Source organism: Dendrobates tinctorius, unplaced genomic scaffold (genome assembly GCF_039654945.1).
Source record: "Dendrobates tinctorius isolate UK_male_01 unplaced genomic scaffold, ASM3965494v1 ptg000043l, whole genome shotgun sequence".
In the NCBI taxonomy this organism is placed as follows: Eukaryota; Metazoa; Chordata; class Amphibia; order Anura; family Dendrobatidae; genus Dendrobates; species Dendrobates tinctorius.
Window position 1 is genome coordinate 13,026,498 of NW_027361711.1, and position 17,658 is coordinate 13,044,155.

The window sequence follows — 17,658 nt, forward strand, 5'->3', positions numbered from 1 at the left end:
TTATTCTGCTATGGTCGCATTATTTTTATATTTGTAATTGTTGTTAGTCCTGATTATTTACCTAATAAAAATGGAATTTTTTTAGACTTTTTTGCCTATTAGCTCTTGTTTCTCCATACACATAAGCCTCTTGTACAGTGTCTGGCGTGCCACCAACTGTCTCCCCTGCGTGCCCCAAGCTCCTTTTATACTCGCCCCTCCCCTTGCTGCCCAGTCACGCTCAGTCATCTGCTCTCCTTCCTTGTTCCCCGGGTACTGTTTCTCTAGGAGCTCAGATGGCGGTTCCCTTGGTTCCGGTCCAGACAACCTATGGGGGTCCACCAATACTGTTCGTGGCTGATGCAGCAAGCTGTCAGCTATAGTATACATCTAACAGCTATAGACTTGTCACCTGTTGGAGGATACTAGTCTCTTTCATCACAGGTCAGTAAAAAGACGTATTGGTGGTCACTAAGGGCTTAATGTTAACTTGATAAAATTATACATTTTTCATTATAATGGATATTTTAATTTCCCTGAGTCTTTTCACACCGGGGTTCTAGACTTTACATTGATGTAAAATGCCATTGATTGATTGTATATTGACAACTTTGGTAATTTATTGATCTAATCCCGCTAGGCAAAAACATATATTACTGAACATGAGCTTCTTAGTTTAACATTCTGATGAGACTATATGAAGCCCACTGTCACATCATGGCTAACCCTTTCGTGAGTCCTAACTTATCGCCTTAAAGGAGCGGCATCGTTCGCTAACCATCGTTGTAGCAACAATGCACCAGCTGGGCAGGCCGCCTGGTGCCTTACAGCACCCATGCTGTAAGACTGAGTCTTCATGACATCAGACTGCACCGCCCCACAAACACAAAACCACAGCAGCAATGACTGCCACACAGCATATTGCATGCTCTGTCCTTTTTTTTTCAGATGTGTACCCTTCCCATTTGGCGCATGTGATTTTAATTAGCAGGAGAATGCAAAGGGGATTCAGCCTATTTTTTTGTCACTTGAGAACTTGAGGAAGGTGAGTTTCAATGCTTTTTTCATTTGGTGTTGGTACTGTGTGACAGCCGTTGTTGCTGTGGTTTTTTGCTTGTGGGGCGATGCGGTTTGGAGTCATGGAGATCGCTGATTTTGTGACGCCACAGTGATCTCGCCAGCGAGATTGCTGTGTGTGTGACGGGGATCAGCGACCAGCCCCCCTGCCGGTTATCGCTGATCGTCCTCGATCGGCCAAGGCCATTTTTTGATCGCTGGTCTCCCGCTGGCCAGCGAGTATCACTGCGTGTGGCAGCGAGAGACCAGTGATAAGCGACGCTGGTTTCTAATGTAAACATCGGGTATCCAGGAGACGCGGCTCCTGGATACCCGCCGTTTACCTTGGAAAACGGCGCACATGCTGGTTTCCAAGGTAAACAGTGGGTATCCAGGAGTCACGCGGCTCTTAGATACCCGATGCGCCGGTTTCTAAGATAAACAGCGGGTATCCAGGAGCCGCGGCTCCTGAATACCCGCTGTTTACATTAGAAACCAGCGTCCAGCGTCGCTGGTCCTGATCGCTGGAGGGGCTGTCTTGTGACAGCTCACCAGCGATCAGCCTAACCATGTCCCATCGATCCCATCATGTCGGACCGTTAGTGGGATCGCTGGGACATCGTTAAGTATAACGGGGCCTTTAGTCTTGCAGCATGGGCACTGTGAGACAGCAGACTGCCCTCACTGCTGGCACTCCTTTAAGGCAATAAAAGATAGCACCCACTGAGAGGTTCACCATGACGAGGCAGTGGGCTTTATACAGGCTGATCAGAATGTTAAACTGAGAACCTCATGTTCAGTGATATATATTTTTAGAGGTGCTGTCCATTGTAACCTTTTAGCATAATACTCACATCAACTTGAGCCTCTGTGACCAGGTCTAATCTTTTACTGCCGGTCACAGCTGCGGGCTCACGCTATCATCCAACAGTGTGGAAACCACAGTTCTCTGATTGGCGGTAATGATCTTACCACTGATCAGAGGCAGTATCTGCGATAACAGAGTGGCAAACAATGGATGCTCGGGCCCTCATCTGAATGGTGTCTGGATTTGGGCACTGTTCTTGTACCCAAACCAAACTTTTTTTTACATGTTCAGCTGAACCCACAGGACCCGGAGATCCAAATGTTCAAACATCACTAGTACCAGGGAGTGGAAACACAGCAGCCCTTTGCCCATGACTGCCTCCATTTTGCACCTTACAACTGGACCAAGTGTTCCAAGAGTTTAGAGATGAAGGAAAGATTAGAGGCAGGTCTATAGTTAGTAGAACAGTTCTGTTCGAGGGATTTTTTTTTAAGTAATGGATATCTGCTGGCATGTTTAAATGAAGAGGGAAAGACACCAGATGAGAGAGAGATAAAATATTTTAATTAGCTGAGTGGTGACAGCCGGAGAAAGGTGCTGGTAGAAATGTGAGGGAATAGGGTCTCTGGTGCAAGTAGAAGGAAAAAAGATGCAAGGAGCCTGATCATTTCTTCTTCCGTGACTGGTTCAAAGACAGAAAGTGGGTTAGATGCAGTGCGAGAGGGAGGACAATGCACTATACAAGAGGATTGGGAGAAAATTTCCTATGTCATATGGTCAAATTTTTCTTTGAAATAATTGGCTGGATCGTCAGCGCTGAGGACGGTGGTGGGGGAGGTTTGTGGGTCGCCCTCCCAGGGCCGTGGGGTTACTCGGTACCAGGCCGGTGTCCGGGGGATGTGTCACAGCAGCGGTGACCCAGTCCGTGGCCCTGGGCGCCCAAGTCAAGGGTGGTTTGTGGTAGTTAACGGAATAGTTTGTGACGCCGCCTGTGGTGTTCGGCAAGGGAGGTGTTAAGCCGACGCTGCATGCAGATCCGCTGGGACTGATGGTGTGGTGCAGCAAAGATGGTGTAGCTCCCCACAGGTGGAGCTGCAGTTCCAGGGCAGTCTAGGTGCTATGGATGAGGAGAGGCACAGGATCCTATGGATGCTGGTACCCAGATGTAGCGGTGCTGAAGGTGTTAGCGCACAAATGAATGGAGGACACCAGAGCTGCAGTTTCAAAGCTTTACTCACAGTTCGTGGTACACACTGGTGCCCGCCTCCGTGCCATGTCCTCCGGGGTAAAGACTCAACCAACCTCCCGGACAAGTCAGGGCTCTCCTCTCCAACACTCCGCCAACATGTACCTTCCTAAACGACTCCGCCAATGCGCCTTGTGGTGTGAAGAACTCCAGTACTTAGTAACCCTGGAATGCCTCCTAAGAGATGTTCCTAGAACTCTACTTGCACGGCAGACAGCTGTAGCCTGCTTCGGGGACGCCTCACTCCCGGCTCTCTATCTGTGTTGCTGTTGTGCCTCAAGTCTTAGATGGGAGTAATGCATTTACAGCCAACTACTCCACCGGTGTCTGCTGCAGAACCATAAGTGTCCATACAACCTCGGGGACCGGGCCCCGGCCTTGCGCTGAGAACCTATAGGCAGGGTTCCTCTTCCAACCAACATCTCCTCTCTGTTCTCTACTCCTTCATTCCGTACTTGACTCTCTTTCTTATGGAAACTTAGGTTACAGTTCTACGTCTTTCCACCTTCCTTACTTTCCCGTGCCAGCTGGCTCAGGTCACTGAGGCAGCTGCAGCACTCCTTCCTCCATCCCTTCTTCCAGGGATCCTCATTCCTCTCCGAGTGACTTCCTACTCCGCCGACCTTCTGTCAGACTGAGCCCGTAATTCTAAACCTTCCCAATCTTTTATATGGATCTAAACTCCACCCACCTCCCAACACATCCAGTGTTCCAAGCAGGGAACCACCAGAGGTGCTCTGCTACTCTCTAAGCACTGAGCCGCAATGTGGTTGTGCAGAACTACCCTGTTATGTGGGGGTGCGAGTGTTGGAGTGTGGAAAGGAGCTCCCAACTTACCCAGACGGTGGGGGTGGGGCACCACACCTTAGGAGAAGGTGCAGTACCTCTGTGGTGACTGAGCCTCAGGGGTGCCACATTTGCACTCTTGGATTGAGGAGAGAATGAAAAGTGTCAAAGAGTCATTTAGGATTGTTGGATAGTGAGGTGATGAGGATGTTTAAGGAGGTTTATTTGGAGAGGTGAAGGGCAAAGCATAAACTTATAATGGATGAAGTCTTTGGCATAGCTATCATAATTCTGTATTGAGCTAAGTACAATCCGCAGCGTCCAGATGTTACAGCATAGTGGAGGGGATTTAATTAAATGTCGTCTCCACTATGCATGCAGGGCCGCATCCGGCGGCCCTACGTAGCCGGACGTGCGGCGCGTCTTTCAAGACCACAGCATGTCTATATATCTTGCTGAGAAGCTCCGTCTTCGCAAAATAAATAACCCAGTCTATGAATATGATGCAGTGATTCTTTATGTGTTCAATGAACACATCTAGAATCACAGCGCATACAAATAGGGGCCGGCGCTTTGGGCAGAGTGGGGTATCCGCTGCGTCCAAAGCGCAGAGATTAAGCCCGTGGAGACTTACCCTTAGGGGAAGCTCCTGCAGAAGCCCATTATGCTGAAGAGAAAGAAAAATAATTAAAACTTCTTTGTTTTTCATAGTTTTGATTACAATATACAGTGGGGAGAAAAAAGTATTTAGTCAGCCACCAATTGTGCAAGTTCTCCCACTTAAAAAGATTAGAGAGGCATGTAATTGACATCATAGGTAGACCACAACTATGAGAGTCAAAATGAAAAAACAAATCCAGAAAATCTCTGATTTGGCAAGATTTATTTGGCAAATTATGGTGGAAAATAAGTATTTGGTCATTAAAAAAAGCTCATCTCAATATTTTGTTATATATCCTTTGTTGGCAAAGACAGAGCTCAAACGTCTTCTGTAAATCTTCACGAGGTTGGCACACACTGTTGGTGGTATGTTGGCCCATTCCTCCATGCAGATCTCCTCTAGAGCAGTGATGCTTTGGGCCTGTCGCTGGGCAATACAGACTTTTAAATCCCTCCAAAGGTTTTCTATGGGGTTGAGATCTGAAGACTGGCTAGGTCACTCCAGGACCTTCATATGCTTCTTATGAAGCCACTCCTTCATTGCCTTGGCAGAGTGCTTGGGGTCATTATCATGCTGAAAGACCCATTCTTGTTTCATCTTCAATGCCCTTGCTGATGGAAGGTGGTTGGCACTCAAAATCTCACGACACATGGCCCAATTCATTCTTTCATGTACACGGATCAGTTGTCCTGGTCCCTTTGCAGAGAAATAGCCCCAAAACTTGATGTTGCCACCCCCATGCTTCACAGTAGGTATGGTGTTCTTTGGATGCAACTCAGCATTCTATCTCCTCCAAACACGACGAGTTTTGCTTCTACCGAACAGTTCTACTTTTGTTTCATGAGACCATATGACATTCTCCCAATACTCTTCTGGATAATCCAAATGCTATCTAGCACACTTCAGACAGGCCCGGACATGCACTGGCTTAAGCAGGGGGACACGTCTGGCACTGCTGGATCTGACTCCCTGACGGCCTAGTGTGTTACTAATGGTAGCCTTTGTTATGTTGGTCCCAGCTCTATGCAGGTCATTCACTAGGCCCCTCGTATGGTTCTGGGATTTTTGCTCACCGTTCTTGTGATCATTTTGACCCCACGGGTGAGATCTTGTGTGAAGCTCCAGGTCGAGGGAGATTATCAGTGGTCTTGTACTGTATGTCTTCCATTTTCTTATTATTGCTCCCACAGTTGATTTCATCACACCAAGCTGCTTGCCTATTGCAGATTCAGTCTTCCCAGCCTGGTGCAGGGCTACAATTTTGTTTCTGGTGTCCTTTGACAGCTGTTTGATCTTCACGATAGTGGAGTTTGGAGTGTGACTGTTTGAGGTTGTGGACAGGTGTCTTTTATACTGATAGGTTCAAACAGGTGCCATTACTACAGGTAATGAGTGGAGGACAGAGGAGCCTCTTAAAGAAGAAGTTACAGGTCTGTGAGAGCCAGAAATCTTGCATGTTTTAGGTGACCAAATACTTATTTTCCACCATAATGTGCAAAATAAATGTTGCTAAATCAGAAAAGGTGATTTTCTGGATTTGTTTTCTCATTTTGACTCTCCTAGTTGTGGTCTACCTATGATGTCAGTTACAGGCCGCTCTCTTCTTTTTAAGTGGGAGAAATTGCACAATTGGTGGCTGACTAAATACTTTTTTTTCCCACTATTAGTTATTCCTGATATTTCTAATGTATTTTCTGCATAACATGCTCTGCTAAATTAAGGTAATCCTGTATTAGCTATGGAATGTAATAAAAGTAAGAGGCTACAGGACCTTTCCCAAATACCTTTATTTATTATACTAAAATAAATTAGGCTCTGATTCATCATTTGCATTTGCAAGTCAATTTCTGTCATGAGGGCACTGTTTGTGATCACCTGGCAGCTCCAAAATGGCTACCACGAACAGGGTTGGCTCATGCTTCTCCATTTTTCAGAACCCAGGGTTGCTCTGGCCTTCACCTTTTAACCCTTGTACAGGGAGTGCTTGTAAAGGGTCTCTGGGCTAGGCTCATGGAGTCAACTTATTTTCAGTGGTTCAGTGGCACAAGTTGGCAAGAAGGATAGTCAGGTAGCTAGAACTAGAGACAGAACTAGGAGGTACCGAGGTACAAAATCATTAGGCATAGAACAGAATAAATTAGTAAACAGCAAATGCATTAAACACAGTTAAAGTCAGATAGCACAAACTTTGATTGACAATAGGAACTGATGGTCAGGGGTTTATACAGTGAGCAGCACTACCCAATGCTTACAGTATGAAGAAACCCGAACTAAGAACAGTAATCCCATAGCTTCTGGACTAGCCAGAGACGCAAATCCCAGGAAAAAAATAGGGCTAAAGAACGGTCACTTGTCTGACGAGTTAAGAAGGATTAGAGGAGACAGGCACCGGCATGGATGTCGCACTTTCTTTTTTTTCTTGTCACATTAGTTTCCGTTTTTGGTGCCGATTCCTCAAAATGGTGAATGAAATTTGTGAATTTGACAAAAAGAAAAAAAATGGCCCTTTCAACTGTCTTGAAATGATTTTGTGACTTTGGACACCAAAAATTGCAGCAAAACTTTGGTGTACTTAAAAATACACTAGGGAGACCCGGGAGAGAAATTACACCAAATTTTGCAACTTGATTTATCAGACAAAAACATCTATAATCACCAAACCCCACCAAAAAAACAGAACATAATAAAAAAAAAAATCAGGTGAGCACATATAAAATAGACTTCAAAAAACACACAAATAAAATCATGAATTTGGTGCAAACATAAAAAGGAACAAAACACACAAAACTAGACATTAAACACGCACAAAGGAAAAGATAAATCAGGGCCTTAGATATTTAGTTTGCTATTATTATTCTGGCATAAGTAAATGTTGTCTAATTAACCCATATTGAGTCTCATCCGTTGAGATTTAGGCTTAACTTTTAGTCTACATATGTGCACATAAAAAAATGTAGATGTATATCAAATTATTTGTATGTTTGTAGGTTTTCATATGTTTAAATACGTTTCCTATTACACTCTAAAAACATACTAATTGGCTGATTGGCCTAAAGCAAAATTACCCCTTGTGTATGTGTGACATAATATTAGATAAGATCTTCATGGCACATTAGTTGATTAGATGATTAAAGAGAACCCGTCACCAGGTTTTTCTAATAGAACCTATGGCCATCAATTTTCAACCACATATGACAGAATTCTTTAATGCTGTACATATGACTCCAATTCACATAAGTACATTGGGTGATCCGGTCTGATGGGTGTCGCTGTTATTCTTCTGACACCTCCTCTATTCTTGCGATGCCTTCCTCCTTCTTGCTTCATGTGGTTAACGTTTCATATGTCTTCCACAATGTGACCTCCATTGCGCCTTTGCACAGGCACACACCTCGCTGCCCTGCCGAGGGCAGAGCAAAGCTTTTGTAATGCGCATGCGCCGGCACTCTCTTGCCTTTCCTGGCACATGCATGTAACAGTATTTTGCTCTTTCCTCGGCAGGGCAGAAAAAACAGTGCCTGCATAGAAGTTCAAAGGGACACACTGTGTAGATGGCATAGAATGCGTCATCCACATGAAGCAGAGAAGAAGGACAGCATCATAAGAAGAAAGAAGGCGCCATATGAGGCACAGCGGCGTCCATCGGACTGGACAGTACTGCAATTGAGTATTATAAAAGGTCTTTTATTTGTCTTGCAAGATGAATTGAAGTCATTTAACATCATTATACAATGCTGTCACATGGGGCTGAAAAGTGGTAGTTGTAGGTTATATTAGAAAAACATGGTGACAGGTTCCCTTTATGGGTCAGTTCTGCAGAATATAGTAGCATTGCATAATTGAATAATTACAGAAATAAAATATGGGACAATTGCTATTTATGTAAGAATGCTTCAAATATTCTTCCAGTATATTTACCCCTACTTATTGCATTCACCATCAGATTACTGTAAAAGGGGGTGAACAGGAATAGTGTCAGCGGACAGAAATACGCTCTGGAGCTGGAACTTTCGGGGTCGTCACCGCTGTTGCAGGGGGGTGACTTGCCTGACGTGCCTGACTTGCCTGGGCGGGAAGAGAGTGAGCACCTGACTGAAAGGGGCATGGGGGACTTAAAAGGAGTGGAGCGCGGGAAGGAGAGAGACTTGGCGGGAAGGCGACTGCAGTGCAGCAAGAAGGTTGACTCCCTCTCCTCAACTACCGCCACTGACACCAGCCCTTTTCAGACTGTACCCCCCTTGAGTACTGTATCCAGTGCCTACCCACATACGAGACCCGTAACGGGTAGTGCAGCAGACTTACAGACCTTTCCTGGATGCTGTGATTCTGTATGGGGCCTTGTCATATCTGTGGCTTGTACGACATCGTGCTCCCGGCGTGTCGCATCACACTTAAACAACCCACAGCAGGAACTTTATCCCAAGTTCAACGAACCCAAGTTCAACAGACCCAACTTCAACAGACCCAAGACCAACGGATCAGGATATTTCGGCACGGTCAGGAGACAGTGCATCTTGTTTTTACGCCACAGAGCCAAAGACTTTGTTCACGGACTGTGACTCCGTCGGAAACTGTTCCAACGATTCTCCAATAAGATCTTCAATCGATAACTCCTTATCTTCACTTTTACTCTTTGTTGTGTTTTATTGTATATTTCACTGACTGTCTCGACACCTCCCTGCGCGTAAGGTTTTCCTTGAATTCATATTCAATAATTGCTTTAGTAAACTTTGTTAACCCCTTCTCTGCCTCCAGCTGTTCACTGCATCCAACGAACCTTTACATTACAAACATGACAAAGGACTAGAACTAGTTCAACAATTATTTGATCCAAATTTGCTATCTGTCATGCAATCTGACAGTAAAATGTAAGGGACAGTTTTTAATTAAATTCTCTCAAGAACTGATGCAGATTCTAACAGTGACAGATATTCTTTAATTATTCTGATAGCGGAGCTTTTGTTAATTCAGTAAACCTCCACCAGATTGTTTTACTTACCATAATAGGTCTTTGGAGAACTGACTCCTGATACTATAGGATGAGGCTTTATTAAAATTTTACTGAACCAGTGTGTTTATGAAGATTTACATAGGAGGAGTTATTTTGCCTTCATGTTAGGATGTAGTGACCTCAATATATGTATTAGTGAATTTTTACAATATATTTATTTTCACAGAGGTTACAGAATATGCATCTGGAAATGCTGGTCATAAAGTCATTTAGTTATCATAAACAATTAATAAGAAACTCTCATGTGCCTTTCTAAGATCATTTAACTGACATAGAAGGTCAACAGAATAAGTTTCCATATGGTTACAAATTAACATGTCCATTCATGGGTTCTGTTCTGCAGACCAAGTATCCTTTCACTCTGCTAAGCATTCTCCTAGCATTTTCCACTGACGTCAGTAGCAGTGCTAGTATCTTGAAGTTCTTTGGCATCCATGGAATTGCAAAGTGTTGTGTTGGAGCTGGAAGTATTATTTACAGTATGTCTGATTGTAAACTGATAATAGTAGTGCTGAAGTTTAAAGAAGCAATATATATATATATATATATATATATATACAGTGGGGAAAACAAGTATTTTGTCAGTCAGCAATAGTGCAGGTTCTACCACTTAAAAAGATGAGAGGCGTCTGTAATTTACATCATAGGTAGACCTCAACTATGGGAGACAAACTGAGAAAAAAAAATCCAGAAAATCACATTGTCTGTTTTTTTTTTCATTTTATTTGCATATTATGGTGGAAAATAAGTATTTGGTCAGAAACAAAATTTCATCTCAATACTTTGTGATATATCCTTTGTTGGCAATGACAGAGGTCAAACGTTTTCTGTAAGTCTTCACAAGGTTGCCACACACTGTTGTTGGTATGTTGGCCCATTCCTCCATGCAGATCTCCTCTAGAGCAGTGATGTTTTTGGCTTTTCGCTTGGCAACACGGACTTTCATCTCCCTCCAAAGGTTTTCTATAGGGTTGAGATCTGGAGACTGGCTAGGCCACTCCAGGACCTTGAAATGCTTCTTACGAAGCCACTCCTTCGTTGCCCTGGCGGTGTGCTTTGGATCATTGTCATGTTGAAAGACCCAGCCACGTTTCATCTTCAATGCCCTTGCTGATGGAAGGAGGTTTGCACTCAAAATCTCACGATACATGGCCCCATTCATTCTTTCATGTACCCGGATCAGTCGTCCTGGCCCCTTTGCAGAGAAACAGCCCCAAAGCATGATGTTTCCACCACCATGCTTTACAGTAGGTATGGTGTTTGATGCATGCAACTCAGTATTCTTTTTCCTCCAAACACGACAAGTTGTGTTTCTACCAAACAGTTCCAGTTTGGTTTCATCAGACCATAGGACATTCTCCCAAAACTCCTCTGGATCATCCAAATGCTCTCTAGCAAACTTCAGACGGGCCCGGACATGTACAGGCTTAAGCAGTGGGACACGTCTGGCACTGCAGGATCTGAATCCATGGTGGCGTAGTGTGTTACTTATGGTAGGCCTTGTTACATTGGTCCCAGCTCTCTGCAGTTCATTCACTAGGTCCCCCCGCGTGGTTCTGGGATTTTTGCTCACCGTTCTTGTGATCATTCTGACCCCACGGGGTGGGATTTTGCGTGGAGCACCAGATCGAGGGAGATTATCAGTGGTCTTGTATGTCTTCCATTTTCTAATTATTGCTCCCACAGTTGATTTCTTCACTCCAAGCTGGTTGGCTATTGCAGATTCAGTCTTCCCAGCCTGGTGCAGGGCTACAATTTTGTTTCTGGTGTCCTTTGACAGCTCTTTGGTCTTCACCATAGTGGAGTTTGGAGTCAGACTGTTTGAGGGTGTGCACAGGTGTCTTTTTATACTGATAACAAGTTTAAACAGGTGCTATTACTACAGGTAATGAGTGGAGGAAAGAGGAGACTCTTAAAGAAGAAGTTACAGGTCTGTGAGAGCCAGAAATCTTGATTGCTTGTTTCTGACCAAATACTTATTTTCCACCATAATATGCAAATAAAATGAAAAAAAAACAGACAATGTGATTTTCTGGATTTTTTTTTCACAGTTTGTCTCCCATAGTTGAGGTCTACCTATGATGTAAATTACAGACGCCTCTCATCTTTTTAAGTGGTGGAACTTGCACTATTGCTGACTGACTAAATACTTTTTTTCCCCACTGTAAATATATATATATATATATCAGTTAGCACATATGCATAATAATAATTTATAGGTGTGTGTATATATATATATATATATATATATATATATATATATACAGCTCTGGCAAAAATTAAGAGACCACTGCACAGTTTTATAAAAATCAGCTTCTCTACATGTCTGACAGCCATTCCATTCCAGTGTCAGCTGAATTCCAACCAGAGTACACCTCATTCTACTTAATGTGCTTCTGATTAGGTGATCACCTGAACCAAATCTTATTTAACAAAGGAAAGTATAAAAAACCCTGCTGTGGTGTTCACAATCCTCTTGCAATAGGACAAGCTGGATGGCAAAATATGTGCTAGTAATATCCCAAAAGTAGTAGGAATGAAAAAATAACTTTTAACCATGCCAAAGGAGTTGAAAAGAAAACTCTTGAGTGAGGAAAAGAAGGGCTCAATTCTGGCTTTACTAGTAGAAGGATACAGTGAGCGTCATACTGCCTCCATCCTTAAAATTTCTAAGACGGTAGTCCATTACAACAAGGTCAAGCAGCAGCCATTGGGGACAACAAAGCTACAGACAGGCAGAGGGCGAAAACGACTCTCCATTGACCGGGATAACCGTCATCTTATTCAAATGTCAACAAATCAACCGCAGGATGACATCAAGTGATCTACAAAAAGAATGACACATGGCTGCAGAGGTGTAGTGCACGGCAAAAATAGTTCGTAACAGGCTCCTAGAGGCAGGGCTCAAGTCATGTAAAGCTAGAAAAAGTCTTTCATCAATGAGAAGCAAAGGAGAGCCAGGCGGAAGTTTGCCAAAGACCATAAGGATTGGACCATGGAGACTGGAGTAAGGTAATCTTCTCTCATGAGTCTAATTTTCAGCTTTGTACTACACCTGGTCGTGTAATGGTTAGACGGAGACCTGGAGAGGCGTAGAAGCCACAGTGTCTTGCACCCACTGTAAAATTTGGTAGAGGATCGGTGATGATCTGGGGATGCTATATATATATATATATATATATATATATATACTGTATATACTGCTCAAAAAAGTAAAGGGAACACATCCTACATATCACTGATTGACAAATTCCAGTTGCAAATCTTTATTCATCACACATGTAATGCATTGAGAGCAATAAAACAAAAAAATTATTATTGTAAATTAAAATTAACCCCTTAACCCCCAAGGGTGGTTTGCACGTTCATGACCGGGCCAATTTTTACAATTCTGACCACTGTCCATTTATGAGGTAATAACTCTGGAATGCTTCCATGGATCCTGGTGATTCTGACAGTATTTTCTTATGACATTATGTACTTCATGGTAGTGGTAAAATTTCATTGATATAACTTGCGTTTATTTGTGCCAAAAATGGAAATTTGGCAAAAATTTTGAAAATTTCACAATTTTCCAACTTTGAATTTTTATGCCCTTAAATCACAGAGATACGGCACACAAAAAACTTAATAAGTAACATTTTCCACATGGGTCTAAGAAGTAAGGTTTCTCCTTGCGGAGAGTGACATGCCAGCTGTGGCTTGTCAAGGTAAGGAGACTTATTCGCCGTGCAATGCTCCTCTGGGAAAATAATATGCAAATTGCCTCTTCAGAAAGAAAGAGGACTTTTACTCTACAGCGCCACCTATTGGTAGTAGCGATCCTACAAGTCACAATCAACCCTATATTTGCATATTATTTTCCCAGAGGAGCATTGCACTGTCAATGGCTCACAAACACCATCTCAACTGCCCTGGGATACAGCTCTTCCGGTGGAGAGCTTCATCATCTAGGCTGCTTTAACACCGGCCCAGAGGATCTGCATTGCAGCGTCAGCTACCCTAGCCGATTACCACGGGTGGTGTCACGATCCCCCTTTTCAAAATTAATTATCATACCATCTTCCCCCTCATCTGAACTGTCATCTTCTTTATTGGACACCCAGGGCCACAGACCGGGTCCCAATCACCACCGTGACATACTTCCCCCTTAAAAGAGCCTGAAAGGGCCGATAGTGAGTAACCCCTGGCTGTGCATGGCGTTTCATTTTAACACCAGATAACAGGGATATATTGTATAGTTTCAACATTATAAATCTACGTATATATTTGAGGAGGCAGACACAGACGCTGTCATGGCCAGTATGGATTCGACAACAATCTAAAAAGTCAAAAAAAGGGTACAGTATCACCAGATCCAAGGTATATATAGTATAGTTTCAACATTCTAAATCTCCGTATTTATTTCAGGAGGCAGACACAGACGCTCTGAGGCCCAGTATGGATTACACAACAATATAAAAAGCAGTAAAAGGGAATGGATCCCAAGCGTACTGCTGTATACAGTGTTGGGGTCATTTGGCGATCTACATATATATTTCAAGAGTAACACATAGCCTCTCACAGGCTCAGTATGGATTACACAAGAATCTTAAACTTGAAAAAGGGTAATGTTTTCCAATCGTTCAGCTGCATACAGTGTTGGTGTCATTTTAAATCTCCTTATATTTTACCAGAGTAAGACGTAGACTCTCACAGGCTCAGTATGGATTACACCAGAATATAAAAATGAGAAAAAGGGAAATGTATTCGAAATGTACATCAGTATACAGTGTTGGAGTACTTTGAAATCTTTGTTTATATTTCAGTGTCAGTTTGCCAGTCCAGACTCTCCACTAGAGGAAGGTAGATGGATAAAAGTACAGACGTAAAGCCGAGTGATTTTAGATGTTTTTGAATTATTAATCACGGGAAAACCTCCCGGGAGAATTCGCAGAGGCGATGCTGACCCTCAATAACTTTAACTGTGGATACAGCTAAAACGCAAATTAGTGAAAAAGGGTTGCTGTATCGCAGTTGCGTCGATGCCATCACAGTAACTCGTCTCCATCAAATTGTGATCACAGGGAGAGCTGTAGACATGGTCCTCACTGCCTATCATGATCTGTCTGGTCACTTTGGAGTGCAAAACACACAAGCCACAGGCCATAGGGGATTCTATTGGATTGCCATGAGAGGAGACATTGAAAAATGGTGGCAGGAATGTCACACGTCTGTGACTATGAAAAATGTGAAAGGTGATCACAAAGCACCACTGCATCCGATTGGGAGTTGACGTCCATTACAAATGGTAGCCATTGGTAATCTGAAGGTAGAGGCCAGCAGCACAGGACATAGCTACATCTTATCCATCATCGATCAGTACACCAAATTTGTAGTGGCCATCCCTGTGACGGATTTAACTGGCCAGACTACACAGCGGTGGAGCATGGAGAGGTAAGTATTGCAAGTGCTGTGTTCCTGAGCAAGCTACCTCACCATCAGAGACACTTCATTGTACTATGAGAGGTCCTGTGCCAGTCCCGTCGCCCAAGGGTGGGGCCACACACCTGTTCAGGGCAACAACACTTGCCCGGGTGCGGCAGGTGTTGGCCCTGGGCCTGGGGTAGGGGGGCAGCCCATTTGGGGTGGTTTAAAAAATGGCATATGTTGATGTGTAGGCTGGACTTTCAGCTGCTGCAAATGGAGGAATTGGAGAAGTCAGAGGAAGAGGAGGACAAAAGTGAGACTTTTTTTTTCCGCCCTATGTGCTATCAGTGGAAGGTGGGACAAAATCTTTTCAAACCCATGCATGGTTCATTTTAATGAAGGTGAGATCATCAACATTTTGGGTAGACAGACGGGTCCTTTTTTCTGTCAGGATTGATCCAGCAGCACTGAAGACTCTTTCAGATAGCACACTACCAGCAGGGCAAGCAAGCTCCTCTAAGGCATATTGTGCCAATTCAGGCCATGTGTCCAGTTTTGAGGCCCAATAATCAAAGGGGAATGACCTGTGAGGGAGAACCTCGATATGGGAGGCAAAGTAGTTTGTAACCATATTTGACAACCGCTGTCTCCTGTCGCTTGCAATCGATTCTGTATTAGCTGTCGTGCGCGCGGGACTTGAGAAATCAGACCACAACATGGTCAGGAAACCTCTGTCTCCAACGCAAGTTCGGCTGTGTGCACCACGAACACCTCTTCCATTTTGCCCACTACGGCTCGTGGGAGAACCAGCTCCGCTGCTGTGTGCTGGGAATGCCTCAAACAACCTGTTTACCAGAGTTGCTTGTTTGTTAGCCAATATTAGCTCTAGGTTCTCCTGTGGCATGATGTTGTGAAATTTGCCTTTATAGCATGGATCGAGGAGGCTGGCCAACCAGTAGTCGTCATCCATCATCATTTTGGCAATGCGGGGGTCCCTTTTTAGGATCTGCAAGGCATAGTCACACATGTGGGCCAATGTTCCAGGTGTCAATGCTGCACTGCCAGTGGTGGGTGGAGGAGCACTTTCTGGCAAATCCACATCCCTCCAGTCATGCACAAACCCTGTACCTGACCTTGGCACGCCCACATGTTCTCTTGCCCCCTGAGAAGCATCCTCCTCCCCACAGCCAAAAGTTTTTTACCATAACCAGGTTCCCCGCATCATGTTCCCACATGCTTTATGCATCCATTAGCCCTCTGCATCCGTACTGTTACACACTTAACATTATGGCTGGTCCATACAATCAGGGCAACTGTTACCACCCACCTTTCGTGTCTCGCCTTTTTTCCTCATAGATTGTAAGCAGCACCTCTCTCTATTCTAAGATTGGCAGACGTAAGATGGCGGTCGGCGGTCATGGCCTTTTATAGGCACTGTGACGCCACACAAAGCCAGCCAATCACTTGAAAGCCCTTCTCTAACATGGTGGGGGCCGCTGCCGACGTAATCACGTTCCCAACAGTGTGCGTACTTGATGATTGGCAGAGAAAAGGCGCTGGAAGCATTATTTGAAACGCGACTTTGGCGCTCAAGTCGGCGACCTCATGGCTGACCTCACGCTATGGTCGGGTTTCGATCGGCGAAACCCGACTTTAGCAAAAGTCGGCGGATTCTGAATTTGGCTGACCCATTTCGCTCAACTCTACTTGTGAGAGATTTACAGGTATAGAAAGGTTAAAAAAAGGAAACTGAGCCAGTCAACAGCATCGGCTGAACTTTCCAGTAGTAGTAGAAGTTTCAGCGACAACTGCACCTCTGACAATGATAGTGATGAGGGCAAAAAGCATTTTAGCCCCAAGAAATGTTAATTTGGTAAGATCTGTCAACATTGTGATTTTGGAAGTTGCTGCAGCTCTAGACAGAACTAACAACATTAATGGTAAAGCCACCTACCTGTTTGCTGCTGTTTCTCTGTCTCTTTGCCATGATCGAAACAGTCTCATATTGAATAGGGAATCTATCAGACATGTTCATCGCCGGCATCAAGAGATTACAAAAAATGCTTTCAAAGCTTCCTTCAATAGCAATGGTCCACTGAGCAAATGGACCACTGACTGTACACTGGGATGGAAAATCGTTTGCAAGCTAGACCCGCAATGAAACTGCTGAGCAACTGGCAGTTCTAGTGCCAGAAGGAGGAACTGAGATGCTTTCAGTCCCAGAGATACCTAACAGCACAAGAGCAGCACAATCAAAGGCTGGTTTCACATTTGCATTTCATGCAGCAGCATCGGCCTGCGCACGACTGCCGCTAAGCCCCACCCCCTGCCACGCCTCCTCCGGTATCTCCGCCTAGAGGCGCTGACCGTCGCCAAACGCATCGTGTTTGCATTTTGGTGCGCTCGACACACAGTCAAAAGGGCGCATGCGCCGGCAAACGCATATCTGCGCACGGCCTGCGTCCCCAATGCTAAAGATAGGGGATGCAGGTTGCATGCAGTGACATGCGCCCCTAGGCAGAGCTACCAGAGGAGGCGTGGCAGGGGGCGGGGCTTAGTGGCGGCCGTGCGCAGCCTGACACTGCTGCATGAAACGCAAATGTGAAACCAGCCTAAGGCTGTTTTCGATGTTCTGCAGGATTGGTCGCTTTTGGATGAAGTAAAAATTATGCCATTCAACATGACCAGTAGTAACACTGGTA

At 44.4% G+C, this 17,658-nt stretch overlaps 1 long non-coding RNA gene across 1 annotated transcript; it reads left to right on the top strand.

Moving 5' to 3' along the window:
• Positions 1-256: 256 nt before the first annotated feature.
• On the top strand, positions 257-9,278 carry LOC141089008 (uncharacterized). The gene is made up of 2 exons (XR_012232129.1): positions 257-423; positions 8,038-9,278. It is a non-coding gene; the product is annotated as an uncharacterized lncRNA (long non-coding RNA).
• The last annotated feature ends 8,380 nt before the right edge of the window (positions 9,279-17,658 follow it).